Source organism: Callithrix jacchus, chromosome 9 (genome assembly GCF_049354715.1).
Source record: "Callithrix jacchus isolate 240 chromosome 9, calJac240_pri, whole genome shotgun sequence".
NCBI lineage: Eukaryota > Metazoa > Chordata > Mammalia > Primates > Cebidae > Callithrix > Callithrix jacchus.
The window spans coordinates 20,926,353-20,946,016 of record NC_133510.1 but is presented as its reverse complement, the minus strand read 5'-3'; the positions used below and the strand labels follow the sequence as shown (position 1 = coordinate 20,946,016).

At 44.8% G+C, this 19,664-nt stretch overlaps 3 pseudogenes across 1 annotated transcript; 1 reads left to right on the top strand and 2 right to left on the bottom strand.

The window, feature by feature from the left end:
- Positions 1–1,390: 1,390 nt before the first annotated feature.
- LOC100406616 (microtubule-associated protein RP/EB family member 1 pseudogene) lies at positions 1,391–9,724 on the top strand (annotated as a pseudogene). The gene is made up of 4 exons (XR_013522639.1): positions 1,391–1,604; positions 2,599–2,688; positions 6,931–6,994; positions 8,467–9,724. The product of XR_013522639.1 is annotated as a microtubule-associated protein RP/EB family member 1 pseudogene (transcript).
- On the bottom strand, positions 6,550–7,324 carry LOC100414421 (large ribosomal subunit protein uL11 pseudogene; annotated as a pseudogene).
- Positions 9,725–12,854: 3,130 nt separating the features above from the next.
- On the bottom strand, positions 12,855–18,802 carry LOC128928703 (CXXC motif containing zinc binding protein pseudogene; annotated as a pseudogene).
- Positions 18,803–19,664: the final 862 nt, after the last annotated feature.

Below are 19,664 nucleotides of genomic sequence, written 5' to 3'. Positions count from 1 at the left end.
ATGAAGGAAAGAATATCCAATATATCATTAATAGTTTTTGCATTTGTTACATATTAAAGTAATATTTTGGATATATTAGGTTAAATAAAATATATTATTAAAATGAATTTCCCTTGTTTCTTTTTTACTCATGTGCCTCATGTTATATTTCTGTTGGATAGTGCTCTATAGACGTTAAAAAATCACAAATAGGGTGTTTTATAACTTGGTTATTTAGCATGGATTTAACTTAGAACAGTCCTTTCTGAGCATTTTCTTTGTCATTCTGTAGTCTACAGGTTCTTCCTTTAGGCCAGTAGTTGTTACCAGTGGGGTGAGGCAGGGGAAAGAGCATAGAGGAAAGCCATAAGGGAGATTAATGAACTCTGGTTGTCACAGTGACTGGGGAGCCATCCTGGTTATTAAGTACAGGCCAGGGATGCTAAATATCCTACAGAGCACAGGACAGTCACTTTCCACAAAGAGTTGTGCTGCCCCAAATGCCTGCAGCCAAGCTATTGATTGCTATGCTCTCTGGCCTTGATGCTTAAATCTACTGATCTTATAGCTGTCGTTCTACTTGTATTGTCCTGTAAGGAATGGAGCTCTTCCTTACACATTTTCCCTTTTAAAAGATATGTGCTAGGCTGGGCGCGGTGGCTCAAGCCTGTAATCCCAGCACTTTGGGAGGCCGAGGAGGGTGGATCATGAGGTCAAGAGATCGAGACCATCCAGGTCAACATGGTGAAACCCCTCTACTAAAAATGCAAAAAAAATTAGCTGGGCATGGTGGTGCGTGCCTGTAATCCCAGCTACTCAGGAGGCTGAGGCAGGAGAATTGCCTGAACCCAGGAGGCGGAGGTTGCGGTGAGCCGAGATCGCGTCATTGCACTCCAGCCTGGGTAACAAGAGCAAAACTCCGTCTCAAAAAAAAAAAAAAAAAGATATGTGCTAAACATCCTTCCTATCTCTGGTAATATTCATACAGATTGTTTGTAATCCCTTTAATTTTTGACTTACTTTCATTTCATTTTCACATTTTCATTTATTCTTTATTCAGTGTTCACAAGCTAAGTATAATGTTATAAATTTTTTATTTTTAAAATGTTTTTCTTCACCAAAATCTTATTATTAAATATCTTCTTGCTATTGAAGTGACAGAACCTTAGCTTATTCCTAGTTCTTTGTGCCTCAAGTTTATTGGTCATCTTGTCAGAGCCTCAAAATTGAAGTATTTAAAAAGTAATAGGTGAAAACTTTTGAACCATTGGAATTAACCAAATGACATCTGTTCCATTATTTCTGCAGATTTATTTTCTGAGTGTCTGGCATTGACTTGTGCTCTGAGCATGTTTGGATGGGCAAGATCACAGGAAACTCAGAGGCTTGTATGTTTAGTGTGTGTTGATGTGTTTAATTTCGAGAAGGACTATTTGGGATTGTGAGGTACTGATTTCTTCATGTTAGTCTTCGTTTGCAACTGTTGTCTGAATGGCCACTCGTTTTACCCACCTGACTGTGCGCCCTTGGGCCTCATTCCTGAGAACTTGGTTTTCTTCTAATATGTCACTCACTGCTGTAGACTTTATGTGTATTTCACTTAATCATCATAATAACCTCATGAGGTAAGTTGTGTTTTCTAATTTTACATGGGGCTTGAAGAGATAATTTGTACAAAGTTAGTACATGGCAAACTGAGATTTGCATTTCTGTCTGACTCCAAAGCCACTGTTCTAGACTGTGTGCCTTTTAACCCACTTTCTGTCATCAGTCCTAACTGGTTCTTTCTGCTGGGGCTTCATCTTTTTGTTCTTGAATTTCATTTTATAGTTTGTTTTCTCTTTTATAAGTTAAACAGCATTTTAGTTCTCTTTCTTTCTCTCATCCCTGCTTTCTCTTTTCTCTTCTTGCCCCATCTCCATCCCATTGCACTGACCCATGTATGTGCACTTACTATTTGGTGCTAAGAAATTCTTATTATTTGTTGTCTTCCATTGAAATGCTTATAGAAACCAGCCCTTGGCTCACCCTGAAGTTTTAGGTAGTTCTTTTAGACTCTTGTTTTTATGTTGTTAAGGTAGAAATGACTAGATCTGGGGTTATAAAAAAGGAAAGAATTAAAATGAAACAAGAAAATAGTAATGAATGGCCCCAATTAATACTAGCCTTTAAAAGACACTCTCCCTATCTTCAGTCTGTAAGTGGTTGCTGTCAAGAAGGGAAAGTCTCTGCCTCCCAAATGATCCTTGGTTCTTTGGCTGTATTTCAGGAGAGGAGACTTGGTTTACTGGGTTTTTTTTTTTCAAACTTAGTGGGCAGTAGTTCAGTGGACACAAACAAATATGCTCCATTAAAAATCAATAGCCACCTTTCTAGCTCTGTCCTTTGATTACCTGAGTAAAATGTACTTTTACATGTTTGTCTCCAAAGAGTGAGAGAATCAGCAGGGAGTTTGAGACGTCATTTCTGTTGTAATAGATGGAGCTTGTATGAAATGGCACCATATTATGAATACAGCACATGACCCATTTTGAAACTTGCGTTGAGGAGGCTACAGAAGTGTTGAATGCCGAGGTATACACCCCTGTGTTTTCATCTGATTGCCTTCTGGTATTATAGGAATAGGACTCAAGAAATAAAGTCTATCAGATGAGCTGTTCAACACAGCAATGTGGTCATCCATCTTATTGGATGAGACCGGAAAACCAAGTAAGTCTTTGACTCTCATTTCTTCTTTGCTGAAGTCTTTCTTAGGGCTTAATAGACCTTTTTCGGGCACCTTCTATGTGCCAGCTATCACAGTGACATTTTCAATTAGTTAATAAGGGTTGGTTGAACAATCACTTGCATACCCAGTGACACCCCTTAGGAGACATTAAGTCTGGTATAAGTCAGCAGTGTGATATACCACCCATAAAAAGCCAGTAGGTAGTATTGGTATGGCTGATGTTGGTCCTGTGCTTGGATCGGTCCCTATGGGATGGGGTTAGGAAATAGGATTTTGCCTGTTCTGTTGTTTAGCAAAAACCTGTTTGTGGTTTGGGATTTTTTTCCCCTTTCTATTGTAATGGCCTCAGGACCTAGTAATAATATCCTTTCTCCTCCTAGTAATAATACCCTTTCTCCTCTACCCATTTCCAAGTCATATAAACTGAGGTGACCCAGAGAACCAGCAGCTGGCCCACAGTAAGAACCCCACCAGTCGCCCACATATTCCAAGTCCATTTAACTCATATGCCTTCCTGGCTTTATGCTCCCAGTCCTGGGACTGTCATTCCAGGGGCTGAGGGAACAGCATGGATCAAAGATGCCTTCTCTTAGCCCATTCTGGTTGAGGTAGGCGTAAGCAGAAAGTAGCCTTCACCTCTCTGGCTCTTAGACATCACTGGAGTCTTCAGAGAGGAAAGGAAGGAGACAGGTGATGCTGCACCAGGATAGAGATAAGAAGATGGGACAGTGAGGCATGGGAGGTGAAAAATCACTGAGGAGCTGGGGCATGGTGAGGAGACCTCAGTAGCTGGCTCTTGTAAGGAGCCTCTGTCCAGCCTCATCCCTTGGGAGAGCCTGTGTTGGGGGCACAGAGCTGGCATAGCCTGAGGGAGAGGGCCCTGGGATGCTGAAGCCTGACAGAGCACCTCATGGTGCCTCAGCCTCCTGAGTAGCTGGGATTAGAGGTGCCTGCCACCGTGCCCAGCTAATTTTTTATATGTTTTAGTAGGGACAGGGTTTCACCATGTTGGCCAGGCTGGTCACGAACTCCTAACCTCAGGTAATCCACCCACCTCAGCCTTCCAAAGTGTTGGGGTTACGGGCGTGAGCCACCACACCCAGCCCATGTCTATTCTTAAATGGTAGCTCTTGGGGGACCAGGAGACGCAGAGAGTGCTTCTGCATCTGGGCTCAGGCCCCTCTGGATGGTCCCTGAGACGAGACAAACTGGGTTAGCATTCAGAGTTCTTTACCTTTTCTCTTCCCCTTGAGATTCTTTTCTTCCTCCCTAAAGCCCTTATCTCTTGGGTGGGAATAGGGTGCTACTCCTGGTTTCTTCTGGCATCACCCCCTCCTTTTCATCTATCACCTGCCACCTGGAGAGCTTGCCAATTCTGGACCATCATCTTGAAGACATCAGTGTTCTCCAGCCAGGAAGAAGGCCAACAAGTATCTGAGGGATCTGGGCCCATGAAGCTGGAGGGTGGGAGAGAGGGGGGCCTCGAAAGACCTATCTTGGTGGGATTGAGTCTCTAAAAGAGCAGAAATCCTTGGGAAAAGCCAAGATGACACTGAGGTGGTATATTAGTCCATTTTCACACTGTTGATAAAGATAAACCTGAGACTGAGTAAAGTATAAAGAAAATGAGGTTTAGGGCGGCTCACACCTGTAATCCAGTACTTTGGGAGGACGAGGTGGGTAGATCACAAGGTCAGGAGTTCAAGACCAGCCTGGGTAAGATGGTGAAACCCCATCTTTACTTTGCAGTGAGCCAAGATCGAGATCATGCCACTGCATTCCAGGCTGGGTGTCAGAGCAAGACTCCATCTCAAAAAAAAAAAAAGAAAGAAAAAGAGGTTTAATGGACTCAGTTCCACATGGCTGGGGAGGCCTCACAATCATGTTGGAAGGCAAAAGGCACGTTTTACATGGCAGCAGGCAAGAAAGAGAATGAGAACCAAGCAAAAGGGGTTTCCCCTTATAAAGCCATCAGATCTTGTGAGATTTATTCACTACCATGAAAACAGTATGGGGGAACCACCCCCATAATTCAATTACCTCCCCCCAGGTCCCTCCCACAATGCATGGGAATTAAGGAAACTACAATTCAAGATGAGATTTGGGTGGAGACATGGCCAAACCATATCAGATGGGAAATGCTTTGGTGAAAGTAAACCAAGTTGGGCTGGGTGCAGTGGCTCATGCCTGTAATCCCAGCATTCTGGGAGGCTGAAATGGGTGGATCACCTGAGGTCAGGAGTTCAAGACCAGCCTGGCCAACATGGCGAAACCCTGTCTCTACTAAAAATATAAAAATTAGTGGAGTGTGGTGACACACACCTGTAATCTCAGGTGTTCAGGAAGCTGAGGCTAGAGAATTGCTTCAAGCCAGGAGGCAGAAGTTGCAGTGAGCCAAGATTGTGCCGTTGCACTCCAGTCTGGGTGATAGAGTGACTCCTTCTCAAAAAAAAAAGTAAACAAAGCTGTGTTCCTAGCATACCACTGGTGACTTCAGATAAAGATGTTATGTATTTGAGTAGGAGAATTCACAAGGAATATGGCAGGAAAGGACAGAAGCTGATTCCCAATATAGATTAATCTTAATTTTCAGCAAGCCCAAAATATGATAGAAATGACAATTTCAGAGTTGAAAGATACCTTAGAGATTATCTGCTCTGGAAATTCCCAAATGTGGCAGTAGGTCTGCTTTCAGACCTACTAAAGCAGAATGTCAGAGTTGGAGATGATTTAGATTCCCCCTTAGCAATAATTCCAGATATCATCAAAATCCCCGTTTCCATTTTCTTCTGAAGTAATGGAGGTGAAGTGACTTGTTCAACATCATACAGCTATCTAGTAGTACAGCGAGAGCCAGGACTCAAAATCTAGATGGACAGAAATGATACTAATATGCTGTATGGAATGATTCACCATAGAAGTCTTTTAAATAGAAAGTTTCCTGTAGGGGATGGCAGCTCATGCCTGAAATCCTAAACACTTTGGGAAGCCGAGGAGGGAAGATCGCTTGAGCCCAGGAGTTCGAGACTAGCCTGGGCAACATGGCAAAACCCCATCTCTACAAAAACAAAAACAAGGCTGGGGGTGGTGGCTCATGCCTGTAATCCCAGACTTCGGGAGGCCGAGGCAGGTGGATCACGAGGTCAGGACTCCTGGCCAATATGGTGAAACCTCATCTCTACTAAAAATACAAAAAATTAGCTGGTGTGGTGGTGCGAGCCTGTAGTCCCAGCTACTCAGGACTCCCAGCCTCTTCTGAGGCAGAAGAATTGCTTGAACCTGGGAGGCGGAGGTTGCAGTGAGCGAAGATCGTGCCACTGCGCTCTACCCTGGGCAACAGAGGGAGATTCTGTCTCAAATAATAATAGGCTGGGTGAGGTGGCTCACGCCTGTAATCCCAGCACTTTGGGAGGCCGAGGCAGGCGGATCACGAGGTCAAGAGATCGAGACCATCCTGGCCAACACAGTGAAAGCCCCTCTCTACTAAAAATACAAAAGAATTAGCCTGGCGTGGTGGCACTCACCTGTGGTCCTAACTACTCAGGAGGCTGAGGCGGAAGAATCGCTTGAACCCAGGGAGGCAGAGGTTGCAGTAAGCTGAGATTGCGCCACTGCACTCCAGCCTGGTGACAGAGGAAGACTCCGTCTCAAATAATAATAAAATAATAATAATAATAATAATTAGCCGGGCGTGGCGCATGCTTGTAACCCAGCTACTTGGGAGGCTGATGTGGGAGGATCACCAGAGCCAGGGAGGCAGAGGTTGCTTCAACCCAGGTAATATAGCAAGCACCATCTCAAAAAAAAGAAATATTTATAGAAAAAATTACCCAAGTGTGCTGATAAGCCAGTGTGTTTGTTTTGTAGTCTTTTAAAAAAAAATCTGTGGCCAAATTGCTTCATGTGTGTATGTGTGTATGTTCTGTGAGGTTTTTGTTATTGTTAAATGATCCTTTACTGAAATATTTTCCTTCTTCTTAACTAGCTGAGTATTCCACAGCACCACTGTTGATGTCATCTATGATGTCACGAGGGTGGCAGCCATCAACATTACAGTTCACAGACTGGGCAGTCCCCAGGATCTCTTTAATGGTTCCAGAGAGTTCTCTGGCTAGAGATCCATGCCACAACTGTCAAGCAATATTGACATTCTCATCGAAAGCAATATTCCTGCTGTGTTTAACGTTTTTCTGTTTCTTTCTGTCTCTTGGTGGTTCCTTGAGGACTCTGATGATCAGGGCAGAAGAAGGCGGCACCACCTCAATCTGGGCCTGTCTGTTCTGAATGGTCAGTTTCACTGTAATCCTCAGGCCCTTCCAGTCACCTGTTGCCTTGGCAATGTCTTCACCAACCTTTTTTGGAGACAGACCCAGGGGGCAGATCTTGGAGGCCAGTGCAGAAGTGGCACCTAATTCACCCCCTGGTGCATCTCAGGTATACGACTTTGATCTTGTTGGGGTTGAACTTCGGCGGCATGGTGGAGGTGGCTGGTGTTGTATGAACTTTTCTTCGGGACAACCTAAGAAAGTTGCGCCTGGGCCTCCTCCAAGCCAAAAGCCAAAAAGATGTTCTGTGAGTTTTAACACATGTACAGATTAGTGTAACCACCACCACAGTCAGGATGAGAACAGTTCCATCACCCCTCAAAGCCCTCTCCTGCCGCTCCTGTAGGCACACCTTTTCTCTACCCCTAACTCCTGGCAACTAGTGATTTGTTTTCCATTGCTATAGTTTGGCCTTTTCCAGAATGTCACATAATGAAATCACATAGTATGTTATATTTTGAAGGTGGTTTTGTTTGCTTTTGTTTTGTTTGAGATGGAGTCTTGCTCTGTCACCCAGGCTGCAGTGTAGTGTCAAGATATAAGCTCACTGCAACCTCCACCTCCCAGGTACAAGAGATTCTCCTGCCTCAGCCTCCCTCCCAGGTATCTGGGATTACAGGCATGTGCCACCATGCCTGGCTAATTTATTTTTTAATTATTATTTATTTATTTTTGAGTTGGAGTATCACTCTGTTACCCAGTCTGGAGTGCAGTGGTGCAATCTTGGCTCACCGCAACCTCTGCCTCCCAAGTTCAAGGGATTTTCCAGCCTCAGCCTCCTGAGTAGCTAGGATTACAGGCATGCGCCACTGCACCTGGCTAATTTTGTATTTTTAGTAGAGACGGAGTTTCTCTGTGCTGGTCAGCCTGGGCTTGAACTCCCGACTTCAGGTGATCTGCCTGTCTCGGCCTCCCAAAGTACTGGGATTACAGGCATGAGCTACCACACCTGGCTTTGTTTCTTTTCTTTTCTTTTTTTTAATATTCAGTGTTTTAATATTCAGTTCTAAATACATGAAACAGTAATATTTTAATGTGACTCATGAAACAGTCATATTTTAATATTTCAGTATTCAACATAACTAGGTGCTAGTTCTTCACACAGTGCCTTATGTATAAACTCTGATGCCCCTACACTACATACATACATGCTTCCATCAGAACTTGGCATCTTCTTGTCATTTTTGATTTGAGCTCAGTCCATGTGCTCTTGATTGCAACCTTTAGTCTCTTTTGCAGTGAGCCGCTGTGCACAAAATCAGGTCAACATGTCTTGAGCACTTGGCCCTGGACCATCTCCAGGCACACTGGCTTTGTTTCTTTAAGAATGAAAGAAGTGGGATTGCTGGATCATATGGTAACTGTATGGTTAACTATATAAGAATATGCCAAAGTGTTTTCCACAGTGACTGTACCATTTTGCATTTCCACCAGCAATTCTAAGAGTTTTAGTTTGCCTGGGCGGCTGAGTGGGGTCTGGCAGTTTGAAAGAGAAGAAGACGGAACTGGAGCTGGCTGCAGTTCCGCCGAGAGCAGAAGATGGCAGTGAACATATACTCAACGTCAGTGACCAGTGATAAGTTGACTTGACATGCTGGCCTGGATCAATGAGTCTCTGCAGTTGACTCTGACAAAGATTGAACAGTTGTGCTTAGGGGCTGCCTATTGTCAGTTTATGGACATGCTGTTTCCTGGCTCCCTTGCCTTGAAGAAAGTGAAATTCCAAGCTAAGCTAGAACACGAGTACATCCAGAACTTCAAAATACTACAAGCGGGTTTTAAGAGGATGGGTGTTGACAAAATAATTCCTGTGGACAAATTAGTGAAAGGAAAGTTTCAGGACAATTTTGAATTGTTTAGTGGTTCAAGAAGTCTTTTGATGCAAACTATGATGGAAAAGACTATCACCCCGTGGCTGCCAGACAAGGTCAAGAAACTGCCGTGGCTCCCTCCCTCCTTGCTCCAGCTCTGAATAAACTGAGGAAACCTCTTAGTTCTAGCAGTGCAGCTCCCCAGAGGCCCATCACAACACAGAGAACTGCTGCGGCTCCTAAGGCTGGCCCTGGTGTGGTGTGGAGGAACCCTGGTGTGGGCAGTGGGGATGACGAGGCAGCTGAGTTGCTGCAGCAGGTCAACGTATTGAAACTCACTGTTGAAGACTTGGAGAAAGAGAGGGACTTCTACTTCGGAAAGCTACGGAACATTGAATTGATTTGCCAGGAGAATGAGGGGGGAAACGACCCTGTATTGCAGAGGACTGTAGACATTCTGTATGCCACAGATGAAGGCTTTGTGATACCTGATGAAGGGGGCCCACAGGAGGAGCAGGAAGAGTACTGACGGCCTGGACCAGCAGAGCAACATCCGAATTCTTCACTCCAAATCATGTGCTTAACTGTAAAATACTCCCTTTTATTATCCTTAGAGGACTCACTGGTTTCTTTTCATAAGCAAAGGAGCCTTTACCTTGTAGCAGAGCAGTATTAACATTAGTTGGTTCACCTGGGAAACAAAGAGGCTGACCTGGGGCTCACTGTGCAGATGCAGGTCACTGAGTGCTGGAGGAGGTATTATGTCATATGCTGAGGTGGCGACCTCAGTGGAGTAATGTAAAGACTGAATTGAATTTTAAGCTAATGTGAAATCAGAGAATGTTGTAATAAATAAATGCCTTAAGAGTAAAATAAAAAAAGAGTTCTAGTTACTTCACATTCTTGCCAGCAGTTACTGTCTCCGGTTTTTGTTTTATTTTAGCTATTCTAATAGGTATATAGGTATTCTATTCATTTTACTAGATATCTCATTGTAGCTTTATTTTTTTAATGTATTTATTTATTTATTTTTCTGAGATGGAGTTTTGCTCTTGTTACCAGGCCAGAGTGCAATGGCACGATCTTGGCTCACCACAACCTCCCCTTCCTGGGTTCAAGCAATTCTCCCGCCTCAACTTCCCGAGTAGCTGGGACTACAGGCGCACGCCACCACGCCCAGCTAATCTTTGTGTTTTTAGTAGAGACGGGGTTTCACCATGTTGACTGGGATGGTCTGGATCTCTTGACCTCGTGATCCACCCACCTCGGCCTCCCAAAGTACTGAGATTACAGGAGTAAGGCAATGTGCCCCCCATTATAGTTTTAATTTGAATTTGCTTAAGGGCTAATGATTTGAGCATCTTTTCATATGCTTATTTGCCATCACAATAGTCTCTTTGTGAAGTGTCTAAGTCTTTTGCCCTTTTTTTTTTTTTTTTTTTGAAACAGAGTCTCTATCACCCAGGCTGGAGTGCAGTGGCATGATCTTGGCTCACTGCAAACTCAGCCTCCTAAGTAGCTGGGATTACAGGCACCTGCCACTATGCAGGGCTCATTTTTATTTTTAGTTGAGATGGGGATTCACCATGTTGGCCAGGCTGGTCTCAAACTCTTGACCTGAGGTGATCCACCCGCTTCAGCCTCCCAAAGTGCTGGGATTACAGGTGTGAGCCTCCATGCCCGGCCCCCCATTTTTAAAAATTAGGTTATTTTCTTACTGAGTTTTCAGAGTTCTTAATATATTCAGGCTAAAAGTCTTTTATTCAGTAGATTTGCAAGTATTTTCTCCCATTCTGTAGCTTGTCCTTCCTTCTACGGTTGTCTTCCTCAGAGCAAAAGTTGAATTTTGATGACTCTCAACTGAACACTTTTTTCTTTTATGAGTCATGATGTTAAATATAAGAACTCTTTGCCTAACTCCAGGTAATTTAAGATTTTCTCATCTGTTATCTTCTAAAAGTTTTATGGTTGTACATTTTATATTTACATCTACCTCTTTCTTCTTGGGTGAGTTTTGGTAACTTGTGGATTTCAAGATTGCTTAGTGTGTTTTGTGCTGCTATTAATAGAATGCCTGAGACTTCAAGTGATCCACCCGCCTTGGCCTTGCAAAGTGCTGGGATTACAGGCATGAGCCACAGTGTCTGGCCTGCTTCATGTATTTTAAAGCTCTGTAGTTAAATGCACAGACATTCAGAATTATTCTATCAGCCGGGCATGGTGGCTCACGCCTGTAATCCAAGCACTTTAGAGGCCAAGGCGGGCAGATCACCTGAGGTTGGGAGTTCAAGACCAGCCCGACCAACATGGTGAAACCCCATCTTTATAAAAAATTGTAAAAGAAAACATTGAGCCACCACACTGGACTAACGTCCATCTTTATCTCTGGTAATTTTCTTTGCTCTGAACTTTACTGTTATTACAGCCGTTTCCAGCTTTCTTATGGTTAGTGTTGATGATATGTCTTTTTCCATCTTCTTACTTCTAACCAACCTATGTTGCACTGAAATTTTTTTAAGACACTATTTCTAGGCCTTTTGAAAAATTATTTTGATCTCTTTTTAAATAGAGATCTAGTGGCTCATGCCTATAATCCCAGCATTTTGGGAGGCCGAGGCAGGCAGATCACGAGGTCAAGAGATCGAGACCATCCTGGCCAACATGGTGAAACCCCGTTTCTACTAAAAATACAAAAATTAGCTGGGCGTGGTGGCGCGCGCCTGTAGTCCCAGCTACTCGGGAGGCTGAGGCAGGAAAATTGCCTGAACCCAGGAGGCGGAGGGTGCAGTGAGCCGAGATCGCGCCACTGCACTCCAGCCTGGTGCCTGGTGACGGAGTGAGACTCTGTCTAAAAAAATAATAATAAATAAGTAGAGATCTATTCACTGTGTTGCACAGGCTGCTGTCAAAATCATGGGCTCAGGTGATCCTCAGGCCTCAGCCTCCCCAAGTGCTAGAATTACAGAAATGAGTTTTTGTTTGGAGACATGGTCTCCCTCTGTCACCCCTGAAGTGCAGTGGCACAATTACACCTCACTGCAGCCTCAACTTCTCGGACTCAAGCAATCCTCCCATCTCAGCCTCCCAAGTAGCTGGAACTACAGATGTATGCTACCAGCCTATCTGTCTTTTAATTGTATTTAGGCCATTTAAATTTAATATAATTGGCAGGGTGTGGTGGCTCATGCCTGTAATCCCAGCACTTTGGTAGGTTGAGGAAGGAGGATCACCTGAGGTCAGGAGTTCAAGACTAACCAGGCCAGCATGCTAAAAATACAAAAATTAGCCAGGCATGGTGCATGCGCCTGTAATGTTAGCTACTCAGGAAGCTGAGGCAGGAGAATCCCTTGAACCTGGAAGGCAGAGATTGCAGTGAGCCGAGATTGCACCACTGCACTCCAGCCTGGGCAACAAGAGCAAGACTCCATGTCAAAAAAATAAAAATAATTAATATAATTATTAATATGTTTGCATTTATTTCTATTATTTATTTTCTGTTCTGTTTGCAATTTCTCTGTCTCCATTTTCCATCCTTGTTTTGGTTTATTTGAATGTTACTTAGTATTCCATTTTAATTTATGTATAAATTTTTTTTCTTCCATTAAATCTTTTTTTTTTTTTTCAGTTTTAAGTGCATTTAATCAGGAGGAAGGGTTTGGAAAACTAACTCAGGTCTATTTATTGTTTTATTTTTGCTTTGAAGATGGTTCTTAATTTTTTAAAATTAATTCCTAATCCTCACAAAGATCTTTCCAACAGGAAGTTCAGTGAGTTCGGGTTACAGTAACTTGCCATTGGCTTCTGGCTCACTGAGTGATGGTAGACTGCAGTTTCATCTTCTGTACAAAATTGCTCCTCACGGGGGAGATTCCATCTCCTTAAAAATACTCTTCATTTTCCTAAGGAGTGAACTGCCTGCATGAATTCTTATTTGTGGAGGGAGTAGCTGCCACCTGACTTCACCTTCATGCACAAGTGCAGCACGAACAGAGGCTTTATTGATGGGGCTTGGGAAGCTGTAATAAAGTCCAACATGCAGATTGTGAACGTTTGGTACAGCTGCCAGGAGACAAGGGACAAAGGAACCAGCCCCCGTGGGCTCTGCTGCCTAGAGTACTTTGTCCTTTCTCAGTTCAAGTGTGCAGGACGAGGGATCAGCACTTCACAAACTGGTGGGTGACCTCGTAGATGCCCACAGACTCCTGGGCCTTTTCATCATAGTCAGTCCAGTCCTTCTCCTGCAAATTAATGTCACTGAAGACTGTCCCCGACTCCACACCTTCAGCAGCAAACCCAGCCTGAGGCTGGAAATCAATTGGTTCAAGGCCTCCCACTCAAACTCCACTATTGTCTTGAAGTTCTCATCGTCTTCAGCATTGTAAGGCTTGATGGTGCTGCTTAAAATCTCGATGGAATTTTCTCTTGCACACAACCTGCACTTCTGGACCGTGGAAGCACTGCCACGGCCCGCTCCAGTGCCACACTTCAAATACCACCGGAAGTCCTCGCCCACAGGCCGGAGGTTGGTGATGTTCTCCAACGTGGCTTTGAGCTGCAGCGCGATTTTCTCAAGGGGAGGGCCAGAGCGACTGCGTCAGCCGCGCCTGCGCAGCCCCACGCCGGGCTGACCCCCGCCCCACAACGATTCCCAGCCATGGGTGCCACGGGGAGATAGACGTTCCTTCTGCCTCCCGCTCCTTCAGCGCGAGCCCACTTGCTTCATCTTCTGGCGCGAGCTCTTGCCTCCCAGATCCTCGCCACCTCCCCTCCGTGTCCCCGCCGCGGCCTGCCTCCCCTCACCCCCACCCCCATCTAAATCTCTTTTTATCTTTTTATCTTTTTTTTTTTTTTGAGACGGATCTTCGCTTTTGTTACACAGGCTGGAGTGCAATGGCGCGATCTCGGCTCACTGCAATCTCCGCCTCCTGGGTTCAGGCAATTCTGCCTCAGCCTCCCGAGTAGCTGGGACTACAGGCAGCTAATTTTTTGTATTTTTAGTAGAGAAGGGGTTTCACCATGTTGACCAGGATGGTCTCGATCTCTTGACCTCGTGATCCACCCGCCTCGGCCTCCCAAAGTGCTGGGATTACAGGCTTGAGCCACCGCGCCCAGCCCTTTTTTTTTTTTTTTTTTTTTTTTTTTTTAGTGGTTGCTCTAGTTGGCAAACATTTTTTCTTTTCTTTTCTCTTTTGAGACAGAGTCTCACTTTGTTGCCCAGCCTGGAGTGCAGTGGCGCAATCTCGGCTTACTGCAACCTCTGCCGCCCACGTTCAAGGGATTCTCCTGCCTCAGCCTCCCAAGTAGCTGAGATTACAAGTGCCTGCCACCGTGTCTGGCTAATTTTTGTAGTTTTAGTAGAGACATGGTTTCACCATCTTAGCCAGGCTGGTCTTGAACTCCTGACCTCGTGATCCACCTGCCTCAGCCTCTCAAAGTGATGGGATTACAGGCATGAGCCACCTTGCCCGGCTGGCCAACTTTTTCTGTAAAGGACCAAGTATAATAACTACGATGAGCTTTGCCAGCCATACGATGTGCATTGCAACACCCAAATCTGATGCTGTAGTGAAAAAGCAACCATACATAGTATGTAAATGATGAGGTATAACTACATTCCAACAAAATTGTATTCATGAAAACCAGCAGTGGGCTGAATTTGGCCTGTGGAATATGGTTTACTAACCCTTACTCTGGGGATTATAAAATACATACTTTCCACAATCAGAGTTTCTTCTATCACTTCAAGTTAAATGTAGAGATGTTACCACCACATAGGTCCCTTTACTGTCTCCTTATCTCGTAGTCGTCATGTATTACTATAAATGACAAATACCACATACTACAAATACTGAAACTCCACATAGTAAATGCTAAAAATGCTTAGTTCTAGGTGAATTTATCTGTTTATTTTTAATTTTTGAGACAGGGTTTCACTCCCATTGCCTAGACTGGAGTCCAATCTTGGCTCACTGCAACCCCCACTTCCCAGGCTGAAGCAAGTCTCCTGCCTTAGCCTCCCACGTAGCTGGAACTGCAGGCACACACCACGGTGCCCCATTAATTTTTTGCATGTCTTTTGTAGAGGCATAGTTTCACCACGTTGCCCAGGCTGGTCTAGAATTCCTGGGCTGAAGTGATCTGTCCACCTCAGCCTCCCAAAGTGCTGATCTGTCCACCTCAGCCTCCCAAATTAATTAATTTGTTTATTTATAGGCGTGAGCCACCACACTCAGCCTTCTAGGTGAATTAATTAATTTGTTTATTTATTTTTGAGATGAAGTTTCGCTCGTTACCCAGGCTGGAGTGCAATGGTGTGATCTTGACTCACCGCAACCTCTGCCTCCTAGGTTCAAGCGATTCTCCCGCCTCAGCCTCCCAAGTAGCTGGGATTACAGGCATGTGCCACCTCACCTGGCTAAGTTTGTATTTTTAGTAGAGATAAGGTTTCTCCATATTGGTCAGGGTGGTCTCAAACAGCCGACCTCAGGTGATCCACTTGCCTCAGCCACCCAAAGTGCTGGAATTACAGGTGTGAGCCACCACACCCAGCCTTTTTATTTTTTGATGGAGTTTTGTTCTTTCACCCAAGCTGGAGTGAAGTGGTGTGATCTTGGCTCACTGCAACCTCCGCCCTCTGGGTTCAAGCAATTCTCCTGCCTCAGCCTCCTGAGTAGCTGGGATTACAGGAGCCCACCAATTAGCAGTAGAAAGGGGTTTCACCATGTTGGCCAGGCTGGTCTCAAATGCCTGACCATCTGCCTTGGCCTCCCAAAGTGCTGGGATTACAGGTGTGAGCCACCATGCCCGGCTATAGGTGAATTTATAATTAAGTTCTAAAATTATATCTAGAGAATTCCCTCTTGAGGAAACAAACATCAGATTTACAATTTTGACTTTCAACTGTCATAAACATTATAAAGAACTTAAGGGTAGAAAAACAATCTATTATATTTCCCATTGCTATTGCTCTTCATCTTTAATGTTCTGTTTCTTCTGGTGTCGCTTCTGCCTAAAGAACTTCCTTTAGCATTTCTTTTTTTTTTTTTGAGACGGAGTTTCTCTCTTGTTGCCCAGGCTGGAGTGCAACGGTGTGATCTAGGCTAACCGCAACCTACGTCTCCTGGGTTCAGGCAATTCTCCTGCCTCAGCCTCCTGAGTAGCTGGGACTACAGGCACGCACCACCATGCCCAGCTAATTTTTGTATTTTTAGTAGAGACCAGGTTTCACCATGTTGACCAGGATGGTCTCGATCTCTTGACCTTGTGATCCACCTGCCTAGGCCTCCCAAAGTCTTTTCTTTTTTTTGAGACAGAGTCTTGCTCTTGTCACCCAGGCTGGAGTGCAATGGCACTATATCGGCTCACTGCAACCTCTGCCTCCCAGGTTCAAGCGATTCTGCCTCAGCCTCCCAAGTAGCTGGGATTACAGGTGCCGACCACCACGCCCAGCTAATTTTTGTATTTTTAGTAGAGGCGGGGTTTCACCATGTTGGCAGGCTAGTCTTGAACTTAGGTGATCTGCCGATCTAAGCCTCCCAAAATGCTGGGATTATAGGCCTGAGCCACTCCACCCAGCCAGTTTTGGGAAGTTTTAGCCATGATTTCTTCAAACATTTTTTCTGCTCTATACTCTTTCTCCTCTCCTTCTAGGACTCTGTTGACAAGGGTCATTAGTACTGTCCCACAGGTCCCTGAGAGTTTTTAAAAACATTTTTTCAGGCTGGGCACAGTGGCTCATGCCTATAATCCCAGCACTTTGGGAGGCCAAGGTGGGCAGATCACCTAAGGTCAGGAGTTCCAAACCAGCCTGGCCAACATGATGAAACCCCATCTCTATTAAAAATACAAAAATTAGCTAGGCATGATGGTGAGCGCCTGTAATCCCAGCTACTCAGGAGGCTGAGGCAGGAGAATTGTTTGAAGCCGAGAGGCAGAACAGCGAGCCAAGACTGTGCCATTGCACTCCAGGCTGGGTGATAAGAAAAGCTCCATCAGATGAATGTATGAATGAATGAATGAATGAGATGGGAGTCTCGCTGTGTCGCCCAGGCTGGAGTGCAGTGGCACTATCTCAGCTCACTGCAACCTCTGCTTCCTGAGTTCAAGTGATTCGCCTGCCTCAGCCTCTGGAGTAGCTGGGATTACAAGTGTGCACCACAACACCCAGCTAATTAATTGGTTTTTCTTTTTTTTTTTTTGAGATGGAGTCTCGCTCTGTCACCCAGGCTGGAGTGCATTGGTGTGATCTTGGCTCACTGCAACCTCCACCTCCTGGGTGCAAGTGAGGCTTCCCAAGTAGCTGGGACTACAGGTTTGTGCCACCATGCCTGCCTAATATTTTTGTATTTTTTTTTTTAGTAGAGATGGGGTTTCAGTTCAGTGTGTTAGCCGGGATGGTCTCAATTTCCTGACCTTGTGATCTGCCTGCCTCAGCCTCCCAAAGTGTTGGGATTACAGGCTTAAGCCACCACACCTGGCCTTTCTTTTTGTATTTTTAGTAGAGATGGGGTTTTGCCATGTTGGCTAGGCTGATCTCAAACTACTGACCTCAAGTGATCCACCCAGCTTGGCCTCCCACAGTACTGGGATTACAGGCGTGAGCCACCACGTCCGGGATAGTTACTGCTATTTCCTATTTGATTTTTTTATCTCCCATTTCTTTGCTGAGACTTTCTTTACATTTGTTTCAAACGCATTCTCCCTTTCTTCTTCCTGCCTGGTTAGACTGCTTGCAGCATTTGCTTAAATTCCAACATCTGTGTGTCCTTGGGGTTGGCTGTCTTTTCTCTGGAGAGTTCTTGGTATGCTGACTCATCTTAGATTATACTCTGGGTATTTTGAATATTACGTTTTGAGGCTCTGGGTCTTGTTAAAATCTTAAGGAGAATGTTGAACATGTTGAATGCTAACTTTGTTTTAGCAGGTAATCAGGTTCAGGCAGCAAGTTTTGACCTGCCTTTTTGGCACTGTGGTTCCAATGTTGTTTTATTTTAAAAGTGTTTGTAGTGCTATCTGCATCAGTCCAGCTCAGGTGCCACCCAGTGGCCAGTCAGGCCCCGACAGTGATCCATTCTGTAACTCAGTTCACAAAGCCTTATGTGGGCTGTTTAGGGACAGATCTATGTTTGCACAGCTGAGAGCTGAGCCTAGGAGTTCACACATACTTATGGAATTGTTCTCTTGATTTTCCTCCTGTGATCTCTCTGACATTTTCTGGGCCCCTGGGGCTTCCATCCCCATTCCCATACGATCGTGACACTGTACTCTAGCCTGGGTGACAGAGCAAGACGTGGTCTCAGAAGCAAAATGAAACAAAAAACAAGATATATTTGCCAATTTATTGATAAATGGACAGTAAGTGTAGGATTGTGTATCTTTCCCCATCCCCCAAATCACACAATTCCCATTAAAGGACAGGCAGTGGGTCACAGAATGAAGCCTTTCTGCCTGCAGGCCTTTAGCCCACTATTCTTCCCATCCAAGAGGCTCACCCTCTCATCAGGCTAACTCCTACCTGGGCTTCTAGTTTTAAAGGTCACGTCCTTGGAGGCTTTTCTGACCTCAAGCAAGATGTAGATCCCAGTTAAATGCTTTTATATCACCCAATACTTCTTCTTACACTTGTAATATATAACCATGTACTTAAGAAACTCAAAGGACAAGTCTCTCTTGCTCTCTTGCCCTATACTCAAAAGTTTTGCTTTTGCTCTTCTGTCTCAGATGGTGACCTTGGGACCCCTTACATGGCTTCCAGGGGCCTGCAATAGCCTTTGCAGAGCCCTTGCAGAGCTCAATCGAGGAGGGTGATAAGGGCACATTTCCAGCTCACACCCTGGAGATTCTAACTCAATAGAAAAGGGTGGGAGTGGGGTCCAGGAATACACATTTTCAGAAGCTCCCCTGATGATTTTGATGCTGGTGGCCCAGAAAAATTACCTGCGGTAGGCAACTTCTAACATGGTTCCCACTGATTCCTGCCTCTGACAGTCACACCCTGTATAATCTTCACCCCTTGAGACTGGACCTGGTAACTGGTAAAAGTGATGTGCTGTCACTTCCATGATTAAGTAACAAAAGACTGTGATTTCACCTTGCTGGTGTTGTCTTTCTGGCTCTCACTGTGATGTAGAAGGCTACCTGGGTGGCCTCTGGCCAACGGTCAGTCAGGAAATGGGGTTCTCAGTCCAACCACCTGTGAAGCAGTGAATCCTGCTGACAACCACTGAGTGAGCTGGGAAGCAAACCCTTCCCACTTGACCCTGAGAGGACAATGTGCCTAGCTAACACCTTGCCTCCAGTCTTGTAAGAAATCTAACCAGAAAACTAAGCTCAGCTATGCCCAGATTCTCTACCCACAGAAACTGGGATCGTAAATATGTGTTTTAAGACATGGTTTTAGGGTAATTTATTACATAGCAATAGATAACTATTGTGACCAGCCCTAAAATCATCCAAGATTGCTATCTAGTAAGGATCAGCATGTGTGTGAGTACGCAAGTGGATGATTCTTGGTTAGGAAGAATCTTGGCGCCCTGGGCTCAGTTACACATGGAATCCCTAAATCTTGAACCAAATTTCCCGGTCAAAAATTGATCCTCACCACCTTCCAAATAATCTACTGTCCTTTCCCCATGCCTTCATTGCCAAGAGACTTCTCTCTGTATATCAACGGCAAATGGCATTTGTCTTTGTCCCATAACCTTGGGATGTGAATGGTTTCCCCTCCCTCTTTGGGTGAAGTCAGGCAGTACCAGCCTAGCCCACACTGGACTTTAGAGCCATTCTTTTTTTTGAGATGGAGTCTCATTCTGTAGCCCAGGC